This window comes from Panthera leo, chromosome B1 (assembly GCF_018350215.1).
Source record: "Panthera leo isolate Ple1 chromosome B1, P.leo_Ple1_pat1.1, whole genome shotgun sequence".
NCBI lineage: Eukaryota > Metazoa > Chordata > Mammalia > Carnivora > Felidae > Panthera > Panthera leo.
In genome coordinates, this window is record NC_056682.1 from 20,208,920 (window position 1) to 20,220,691 (window position 11,772).

Below are 11,772 nucleotides of genomic sequence, written 5' to 3' on the forward strand. Positions count from 1 at the left end.
AAATACTGGCTTTCTCACAATCTATACGGAGAGTGAATGGACCCCTCATTTCAATTTTATAATGCTTATGCACAGTACTGCAAGCAGTAGGTCTAAACACTCACATTGGTCCTAACAAATAATTAAATCCAGCATTCAGCAGCTGGAGGCTACTGCACTCTGTTAAGTATTCTTGAATCTTATTCTATCAATGTATCAAAATAAAATGCCAACAACTTAGTAGATATGTAGATATAAGCCTCTTAGCAACTGTGACTGTGGTGTTATCTCAGAAAACCTTCTGAGGATAATGATAAGAAGTGGATCATGCTGAAAATTAGCCTAATTCCCCCCCCCCCCACACCAGATACACTAAAATAATCAACCATTCCATCCTTGGAAATTCACTACTCTCAAATATTCAAAAACCTTCCAAAGGGGGTCCGTGGGTGGCTTAGTCAGTTAAGCATCCGACTCTTGATTTCAGGTCATGATCTCACTATTTCATCAGTTCAAGCCCCAGGTTGGGGTCAGTGCTGACAGGGTGGAGCCTGATTGGGATTCTCTCTCACCCTCTCTCTCTGCCTCCCAACTGCTCATTCCTTCTCTCTCTCTCAAAGTAAATTAACAAACATTAAAAAAAAAAACAAAACAAACAAAAAAAAAAAAAACCAGGGGCGTCCGGGTGGCTCAGTCTGTTAAGCGTCCAACTTCAGCTTGGGTCACTATCTCACAGTTTGTGGGTTCGAGCCCCGCATTGGGCTCTGTGCCCACAGCTCAGAGCCTGGAACCTGCTTCGGATTCTCTGTCTCTTCCTCTCTCTGCCCCTCCCATGCTCATGCTGTCTCTCAACAATAAATTAAAGTTTTTAAAAAATCCTTAAAAAAAAAAACAGACAAAAAACAGAAAAACAAAAAACAAAACCTTCCTAAGATCTGCAGTCTGGGAGCTGACATTACTCTAGTTCTTTATGCAGGTATTAATGGCATCCTCACTGGGTTAATAATCACACATAATAGCAGCCTTGCCTTTCATTGCAAGTTTTTAAAATACCTGTTTATACTCACAATCATAATGTCAACCTTAAAATTCTTAGCAAAACATTCAGGGAAATAATTAATAACGTGGGGTTAAATATCTGGCACTCCCATAAATAATCAAGTGGTAAAAGAAATGTCAGTAATCTCTAACAATCCGGTGAAAAGACATCATGTTTAGCATTATCAAGTTAATTTTAAAAAATCCTTCAACTGCTGAACTTTCAAGGTGTAATGTTGCCTGCAACTGAGATATGTGCCTATTCAAGATTATCGGCAATATACACGTCAACATCTCTAGTAAACTCTACCTGACCTCACCATGTGAGGAAACAGGGAGAAGGGATAGTGAGAGTATAGCTTAGTACAAGGCTTGAACCTCCAGGAAGTGAGGCAACCGAATTATTGCCCCACCATGCCTCTTTCCCACCTATTTTGATCATCCAGACAGACCTACACTGAAGCAAAATGAAAGCGCTAACATAGAAAAATAAGGCCAAGGAAAGTCTTAGTTTCACACAGAGAAATACCTAGTCATAGTGCCACACGGTGCACTCCTGACCCCAGGATTTTGTACTCTCTTGCTATTGATTGTAAGATGCAGAAGGTAGTACAAATCCATCACTGTCACTGGAAATACTGCACGAAACACACATGCTACAGATAACTTATCAGAGTAAAAACAAGATTCTGGGACATCAAAAACCCCCACTTAACATGTGTCTAACTTTTTTTCTGAGCTACCAGTTGCCCCTCACCCCACCTCAGACACGACAAATGAAACACAGGCCAATCCACGGAGTCACCAGCTGCCTGGGAGATGGCCAGATATTCGAAGTTCTGCACAAAGATATAAAATGAACTTGTGTGATACTCTTCCTTGGAAATTTAAATTAGGAATGCATAGAAACCAGGCACTTGGCAATAGAAGCTAAGGTGGGAAAATTCTAATAGAGGATTTTAAGGACCAAAAGTGAGCCAAGGTTAAGACAGGAGTGCACAGTAACTGCTAGCCCCTGGCCAATCTACCATCTAGGGACTAAGAGTATAAACATATATGGAGGGGCGCCTGGGTGGCGCAGTCGGTTAAGCGTCTGGCTTCAGCCAGGTCACGATCTCGCGGTCCGTGAGTTCGAGCCCCGCGTCAGGCTCTGGGCTGATGGCTCGGAGCCTGGAGCCTGTTTCCGATTCTGTGTCTCCCTCTCTCTCTGCCCCTCCCCCGTTCATGCTCTGTCTCTCTCTGTCCCAAAAATAAATAAAAAACGTTGAAAAAAAAATTTTAAAAATAAATAAATAAATAAACATATATGGAGACAATTTATTGCTAAGATAAAAGAGATAGTATTTTTAAGTGCCAAGTTCAAAGGGAGCTATTTTCCTAGTGCCAAACTTCCATACTGTATCACGGCCAAATGGTTTAGATTTTTATTAACCACAGGAAGACATATTAAAGGACCAAGAAAATTTGGGGGGAAGGCATTCAGAAAGCCCAGAGAATGAGCCACTCACCCTTCCTCTAATTTATGCGATTGCATGAGAAGCGGGGAATGTAAGGCTAGCACACTCGAAAAGTGTATGAAATTCAGATCGCATCAGGATCGCAAAGAGGAAAGGCTGTTGTGTCAGATTCTCAAGTCATTTATGGGCCTAGAATAGCCATGGAAGACATGTCAGTAACAGGTGGCCAACTAGTCGCCCTCATCAAAGGGCTTCAAATAGGGTAAACGAATTTTTATGGACATGATGTAGATGCAACTGCCTGATATCCTTGATAGGAATGAGCCTACACCCTTTATAATACTATAAAAGTATGCCTAGATGTGCACCAAAGACCATTTATTCCCTCCAACAGACTAAGTCTCTGCTGCCTACCTGCATTTCCAGAGACAGAACATAAGCAGATGATAGCCCAGAGTTGCTAGTGGCCTGGCAATGAAACAGGTGCCCAACTATCTCGTTCCGCCACGATGCCCTCACCCCTATTAGTACACCACCCTCTTTTCCTGATTCCTGACCTTCCTGGACAAGAGCAAAATATGGAGTCATCCACAAGTTTCGAGACAGACAAGAAACAGAAAGGAAGCAGAGAGAGCACTGACATGAACATTTTGGTGTATCATTTGTTGATATTAAAACTGAACAGTTTCCTGCCTTCTGGCCCCGGAATTTCAATCCTACTGATATATTCAACAAAAGTTAATATATGTGAGCCCAAGGGGAAACACGACCACAGCTGTGGGTGCTTTTTCTGCCCATGGTGTCTCAGATTCGTTTTTAAGTAACCGAGAACTTAATCTTCCAGAATGTCAAAAAGAGCATCTTATGCCTCAACACCCACCCCAGCTCCTACAACACAAATGCCCAGAACACCAGGGTTTGTGGGGATACAGTACATCCAGGCATTACCATACAACTACAAGCTGGGAGGGAACCTGGGCACCAACAGCCAGGTCTCAGCATCGTCTGGTGTTAACGATTCCACAACCCCCAAAGCCACCACATAAGCTACTGATGCCCTACATGAGGTATGGCAAAAAGTTCTGGAACCAAGTAAATGCTTCCAGCCCTGACCTAAAGTTGCAGGCGACTGGCCAGATTAATGGTGGCATGTGGTGAGATTTCACAGATGAAGAAAAATAAGAGTATTGAAACAAGGATGCAGTATAGAAGACAGAATGGAATGAATCTACGAAGGACTATCGTAATTCTCCCACACGCCCTGCTTCCATAAATACAAAAAGACATGCAGACGCTGCTTTAGGGGAAGAAAGTGGACAGAGACGGTCTCACATGGACCAAGGAGAACCTTATGCGAGAATTGAGCCTGCTGAAGATGCCAATGATTATGATGATGGCTTTTCAATGAAGCACACAGCCACCGCCCTCTTCCAGAGAAACTACAGTGTCCTCAGTGAAATCCTCAGTGAGAGTGTGGTGCCAGACATTCAGACAGTTGTCACAACAGCTAGAACGCAGGTTATCACAGAACCTTGATGGTTCATCAACTAGAAGCTAAACTTCTTTGAATACAGGAGACAAACCAGGAAACGAAGAGGAAATTCCTGGGAAGCACAGATTCATAGAACAACGAACTTAAAAGTTTGTGTGGTTTCCAGGTAGAGGTGGATGTGGGAAAAAGCGCCGCTGAAACTGCAGAGGCAGAGAAACAGGGTCACGAAAGGCTGGAGGGAAGAGAGACAGAGGCAGCAGAGCAAGATGAACTCAGGCGGAGCATCACGGTTTGTGAGGAAGTAAACAGAGAAAAATTAACCAAGAGCATCCGGAGGGAGACAGAGGAGACACATCTTGAAGAAGAGATGGAAGGCCAACAGGATGGGGAGAAAGACTCATCTACTCCTGAGAGCAGACAGAAGGGGAGCGCACCGGAGGGGCGGACGGCATGTCTGAGGAAGGGACCAGTTAGTAACAGTGGCTCGGAGAGCAAGAATGCGACAGTGGAAATCCACCATCAGACCACACACCGGAAGATGAAGGAATAGATGTTCAATGTTAATAGCACTTGACATCAGTAACAAAAGGAAGTACCGAAATGCCCATCAACAATGTAGTGATAAATATGTGTGGGGACGTTTGTACGAGAGTAACAAATATGAAAAAAAAAAAAAAAAAAAAACGATTTCTACAGGCAATAGCATGTATTAAATCTCACAGACAGAACGTAGAGCCAAAGACCCCGTCCACAAATAAAATTCAGAGTATAGTTTCAGTTATAAAAGATTTCAAATCTGGCAAAACTAATCTATGGTGTGTGAAACCAGGAGAGCAATCATTGTGAGGTAGATATTAAGAGTAATGACTAGAAGGGGATTTAAAAGGGACTTTTATAGCACAAGGAATGCTTTGTATTTTGATCAGGATTGTGGTTATATGAGCATTTTCACTTCAAGATGATTCATCAATCTGTACACTTTTGACTTGTTCACGTTTATGCATGTATACTGTACTTTAGTAAAAAGTTTATTTGGAAAAGGATACACACACACACACCCAGAAAAAAGACATACTATCACCTTAATTATAACAGTACTAATAAGAAAAATCTTAAAAGCAATCAGAGAAAAAAAACACAATGCACTCAGAGCAATATGAATATATACGTATTTACTTATTTATATGTATATACACATTATATATGTATGTTTATGTTCTATACATATATTTATATACATTGTATACAGGATTATAATACATACATTGTAAACCGTCGAGCAATTACAAAAAAAATTCAAGTTTCCAGTAAGTAATGAAGAAAAGACAGCAAAAGGATAACAAATATTAAAGTAGACTTACGGGGCGCCTGGGTGGCTTCAGTCAGTTAAGTGTCTAACTCTTAATTTCAGCTCAGGTCATGATCTCACAGCTCATAAGTTCAGCCCACCACACTGGCTCTGCACTGACAGTGCAGAACCTGCTTGGGATTCTCACGCTCTCTCTCCCTCTCTCTCTGCCCCTCCCCCACTTTCACATGCACTTTCTCTAAATAAATAAATAAATAAATAAATAAATAAATAAATAAATAGGAGACTTAAAGCCAACTATACTGATAATTTTATTAAATGTAAATGGACTAAAATAAAAAATTGAGGTCAAGAGAGTAGAGAGAAGTTCAAGCATCTATGAGATGCTGTCTATAAGAAGCTTTAAATATAAGAGGATGAAAACAGAGGTACAATATAAACACTAGTAATTAAACATGGGTTTCAGTATCATAAAAAGCAAACCTAAGAAATATTATCAGTGACAACAAAACAAACTTCATAATGAAAGTGATCAATTCATCAAGACTTCCCAGCCCTAAATATGTACATAACGCAGCTTCAAAAGTACATGAAGCGAACACTAACCGAATTAAAAGGAGAAATTGAGATTTCAATACTCCTCTTTTGAAAATTGATAGCAGTAGGCCAAAAATCAGGAAGGGTAATAAAGATTCATAATGCTGTCAAATAATGTGACCAATTATAATACACAGATTTTTTTTTTCTATCATACATGATACATTCACCAGGATGAGTCATATGCTGGCATTCAAATATCAACAAATTCAAAAGGATTAGTATCATGCAGTGAATTCTCTGGCTGGAACTAAAAATAAACCAAAAATGTATTTTAAAATTTCTAATTATTGAAAAATTAACACATTTCTAAATAACTCAAGGCAGAAGAATAAAGGATTATAAGAGAGAAATTTTAATAATAAAATCACAGAAACCGTAATTTATGGAATGCAGCCAAGCAGTACTTCAAGCATTATGTATATTTTCAGACAGTTCTATTATAAAAGAAGGTCGAAAATCAACTATCTAAGGGGCACCTGGGTGGCTCAGTCGGTTGAGCGTCAGACTTCAGCTCAGGTCATGATCTCACCAGTTCGAGCCCCATGTCAGGCTCTGTGCTGACAGCTCAGAGCCTGGAGCCTACTTCTGATTCTGTGTCTCCCTTTCTCTCTGCCTCTCCCCAGCTCATGCTGTCTCAAAAATAAAGATAAACATTAAAAATTTTTTTTTTCCTGAATCAACTATCTAAGCTACCACCTTAAAAAAAGGAAGGGGGGGGGGGGACAAATTAAACCCAAAGTAAGTAGAAACCAGAAAAATAAAGGAAGAAAAATCGGAAATACACAAAACAAAAACAACAGAACAGGAGGGCCTGGGTGGCTCAGTCAGTTAAGCGTCCAACTTTGGCTCAAGTCATGATCTTATGGTTTATAAGTTCTAGCCCTGCATCGGGGTTTGTGATGACAACTTGGAACCTAGAGCCTGCTTCAGATTCTGTGTCTCCCTCTTGCAAGCCCCCTACCCCCACACTCATACTCTGTCTCTCTCGGTCTCAAAAATAAATAAATGTTAAAAAATAAAAATAAAAAAAGCTGGTTCTCTTAAAGTATCAATAAAATTGCCAACCTTTGGTCAGACTGATCTGGGGGAAAAAAGGAGAAAGAACGTACGAATTTTCAAATCAGGGATATAAGATAGGACAATACTGAGGCTACAGACTTTAAAGAGTTAATAAAGGAATATTTTGAACAACTACATGACAACAAATTCAACAACAGTGAAATACAAAGGGAAATACAAATTCCTTCAAGACACCTAAATAAAACATGGGCAAGACCTGAACTGATATTACACCAAAAGGCATATCCAAATGGCTAATAACTACATAAAAATTTCTCCATATCAGTCTTAGAGAAAATTGTATTTAAACGAAATCACTTCATATGCACTAGAATAATTAAAATTATAAAGATGGAAGATATCAAGTGTTAGTGAGGAAGAGGAGTAATTGAAAAACTTGTACTTGGCAAATGGCAGAGCAGAATTGTAGAACGACTTTGCAAGAGTGTTAATTTGATAGTTTCTTGTAATGTTAAAAATACCAAATGACCCAGCAACTCCATTCCTTAGGCATTTAACCAAGAATATAAAGACATATCTACATGAGGACCAGTACCAGAATATTCACATCAGCTATATTCGTAACAGCTATTGGCTGGACACAATCCAAATGTCGATCCACAGGTGAACTGTAGTAAAGGTATTACTCACCAGTGAAAGACACCAAATAAGGAACCAACTACCGATGCATGCCCCAACGTAGATAATTCTCAAAAACCTTGTGATGAACAAAGGAAGCCACACACAAGAGTCATACTGGAGGAGTCCAAATATTCTAAGTTCTAGAATAGGTGAAGCTAATGAAACTGACATAAAACAAGTCAGTAGTTGCCTGGGGCTGGGGATAAGGGGATTACTTTCAAAGTAACTTGAAGGAACTTTCTTCAGGGGCAGAAAATGTTCTCTACCTTGATTGTGGTGGTGATTATCCAGATATATCTATTTGACAAAATTCATCGAATTCTACTCTTAAAATCGATTTTAATATATGTAAATTATGCTTTAATAAAGTTGGCATTTAAAACTAAGCATACGCATGCTCAGAATTCTATAGAACTCTTATAAACTCTTATGTAGTGTGTTCAGTTCCAGTAAATACTCTATTTCAACATTACCCACTGTAGAAATGTTATCCTTATTTTTTAAAGACCATAAATGTATTCAAATGTTAGTAACTCTCATCTATCTACCTATATCTATATATCCTGTATCTAGATAGATAGATCTGTATGTATATTTATAGATAAATTTCGATCTCCTAGCCCAAATGAAGAGAAAAGACAAGTATATCCCTCAGTGGACAGGAAGGGTTCTTTCCAAGAGTTCCATTCTTAGAACTCTGTAAAGGTAGTACTGATTCTTATTTCTCTACCACTTCAATGATTTTCTTTCTTTCTTTTACTCAAACCTCTCAAATTCTTTCTGAGGTAGAGTTGTAAGGAAGATATAATTTGAGGGGCACCTGGGTGGCTCAGGCAGTTAAGCCTCTGATTTCAGATCAAGTCATGATCTCACCATTAGTGAGTTCCAGCCCCACATCAGGCTCTGTGCTGACAGCTCAGAGCCTGGAGCCTGCTTCAGCTTCTATCTCCATCTCTTTGCCCCTCCGGGGCTTGCACTGCGTGTCTCTCTCTCAAAAATAAACCTTAAAAAAATTTTTTAAGATATAATTTGAGGTTATGATCACATATTGATTTATTCCCAGTGCAAAATTAAACCAATTGTGTTGACTATTTGTTTGAGGGGTGAGGGAGATCCTGTTTTGCTACTTTCCTCCCTTCCTAACAGAGCTCTGTTTTAAGTTCCCTTGTTGTTTGGGCTCCTTGGAAGGTAAATCCAGAAACCAGTTTCATGATGCCATCAAAAAGGGGTTCCCCCTTTCCACTTTGGGGCAGCCTGTAGGCAGGCATGCAACTAGACTGAGGTGGGCCATTCCTCTCGCTCAGGGCCCCAGCTTCTGATCCACTCAAGTAAGACTGACAATGCCACAGGATATTATCCCAGTAACAGGATTCCAATCAGATTCTTCCAGCTCAGAGGTAAGTGCAAGATTTCCCATTTCCTCAGGAACAAAAAAGAAAAGGGAAAGGGAGGGATACATACAAGTGCTTAGGAATTAATTCCATGTGACCTTTTATGACCAAAAATGCAAAAAAAAAAAAAAAAAAAAAATCACTAGACAATCACCTAATTTCTGCTTAGAAACATGTTGAAGAAACAGAGAAATTATAGTTCATATATTTTATGTGAGAATTAAAGACAGTAGGTGAAGGAAATTCAAATAAATATATAAAAACATAAAATTAGTTACCTAAATTCAGAAAAGATAGTAAATATTAATGAACGGGAAGATTAGGCAAAGCAATCAGGGAATGGAGTAGGACTCAAAGTAGACCTGAATAAAAGCATTTTTTTTTTTAATTTAGTTGAAAAATATTGATAGGGATAGAATTCTATAGGATTCTGGCTTTTCTATTTATACCACTTTGCTTGATAGTATAGTACTTAAAAGAGATAAGGAGGGTTGGAAAAATCATGAGTGGCCTTTCTGCTTAAATACAACTGTATCCATAATAAACAAAAATCCCTAAACTTTTGTATTGGTCTCCTACCGTGGAAATCGCTGTCAATATATATTTTACCCGTTCTTTCATTATTTGGCTGGTTAGATTTCCGCTACTTAAAATGCCTTTTCCCCCTCAATTCTTGCTGTTTGTGGAAGTTTCCCTTGCAAATGCCTTCTATCCCCTTGTTACCAAATTTCCAAATTCTCCTTTGTAACCTCCAGGTTTTATTGATGTTTCTTTCAGTATGTATCAGTTATGTAACACAGAGCCCCTGATATGCTCAGCTGTTTTCATCTTATGGTATAGAAACTTAATACGTCCAACTACTACACTAAGCATAAATGGGAATAAACAATTATCTGTTGAATTGGTAATTTCCCAGATACAAGTTACTTGATGTTTTTATTAACCCTCAGAATGGCAATGTTATTCAGTCCCCAAGCCCAGGGAATACTCCATGGGAGATTCAGCTACTTCATTTACACAATCATCATTTAAAAACTAAAGACAAAAATTAAAATGTCTCTTCAACCAAAGACACCTTTTAACAAGCCCCTTTTTAAGATTCTGTCATAAAATATATATCTCCAACAATTTTTAGTTCACTTACAGAAGAAAGCTATTTCAAAATCTGATGCCAAAGACAAGTGATCAGAGATAAATCTATCCAACTTAATCAAAATGAAGTTCTATGGGAATTACGCATGATGACTATCCAAATAGAAACCTTCCCTTACTCTATATAGGAAGACCCTATAAATACTGGATGGGAACAATCCTGTTTCAGCCTTTCTCAAGAGCACACTGAAACCATTCATGTTACTTATTTCAAGCACAAATGAAAACATACCCCCCCAAAATGTGTTAATCATAGGGGTCAACAGAGAATTTTCAATCTTGATTCTATCAGCCACTCTCAGGCTACCATTATTGAAATGTTTCCACCAGCAGCTAGGACAGCGCAAGGTCCTAGGAGGCAGTGGACAGATACTGGTAGTACAGCCCATATTGCAGCCCAAACTAGCACTCAACAAAATGCTGCCAGAGGCAAGTCCCTTTCCATCATGTTCCTTGCTTTGTCCAGTCCTGTTCCGCGCTTGATCTCTCCGGCCCCTTCCTTCTGCCCTCAGAGGCCTATTGCTTCCACAAGCCTTTCCCAGGGCAGCTGCCACCATCCGTGTCTAGACCCAGCCTTACCCTGGAAGAGGTCAGGGCAGCAGCAGATGAAGTGGCAGGCAGCAGACCAGGTCCAGGACTTGGATCGTGGCATAACCACAGATGACTTGACTGGAGTTTAAACACTTTGAAAACATGACGTCTGACCACATAGGGAGAAAATTTAGCACCTACCAACACTCTTAGACACCGAGTCTAAGCACAGCCATCAAACTGTGGGCATGATCCGTTACCTGTCCCCTAGATGCCCGCTTCCCCTACCCTACCCCACAGGCAACCTACCTCAGGTCTTTCTTCACTCTTTTCCACCTCTTTCCTTTATCCTCATCCTGTCCTACCCTTCCTTCCTAGTTCTCAACATAGATTAGGTCTCTCCAAAAAGAAAAGTAAAATCTTTTCTGACCCTGCATCTTGCTCTTTACCAGTGGTTCTCAGACACAACAAGGGAAGAGGCTGCTGCTGGCATTAGTGGGTAGAAGTCAGAGATGCTGCTCAACATCTTGAAATGCACAGGGCAGCCCCCAAGGCACACAATCACGTGGCCTAAGAGGTCAACAGCGCTGGAAGTTCAGAAATCTGGCTTTAGGCATCCCTCTACGCTTCACAGCTCAACTTCCTGTCAGGTCATCTACCTTGAGCAGTTTCTACCATCACCCTTCGAGCTCAATGCCGAACCTGGGAGAACTTGCTCTCTGTTCTCTCTGTTCCACTCACACCCCTCCTGCAAAGGTCATGCACAATTCTCCTACAGAAAAACTCAGTAGTTATTTTAGTCTCTCTTGTCTTTTTTACTTTGCTTTTCAACCAAGACAACCTTTACAAAACTGTGTTCTCTACTGGTTTCTGCGACCCCTCACTTTATGGGCAACACCATCGGTCCTGGCAGGATAAAATCTGAATACCTCTGCCTGGCTGTCATGTCTGGCATTGAATCCCAAAGGTGTCCCATTCACACCCGGCTTTCCAGCCATGCCAACAGCTATTACGGATTGCCCAAGAGGCCTCTACCCTCTTCTTTGTACATGCCATTTACCCTTCCCATCAGCCAACCTACTCAAGTCCTTACCCAACTTTCACAATTCGGGGCACGTATCT

General features: G+C 40.2%; 1 pseudogene; it reads left to right on the plus strand.

The window, feature by feature from the left end:
* The first annotated feature begins 3,319 nt into the window (after positions 1-3,319).
* On the plus strand, positions 3,320-4,530 carry LOC122218336 (annotated as a pseudogene).
* Positions 4,531-11,772: the final 7,242 nt, after the last annotated feature.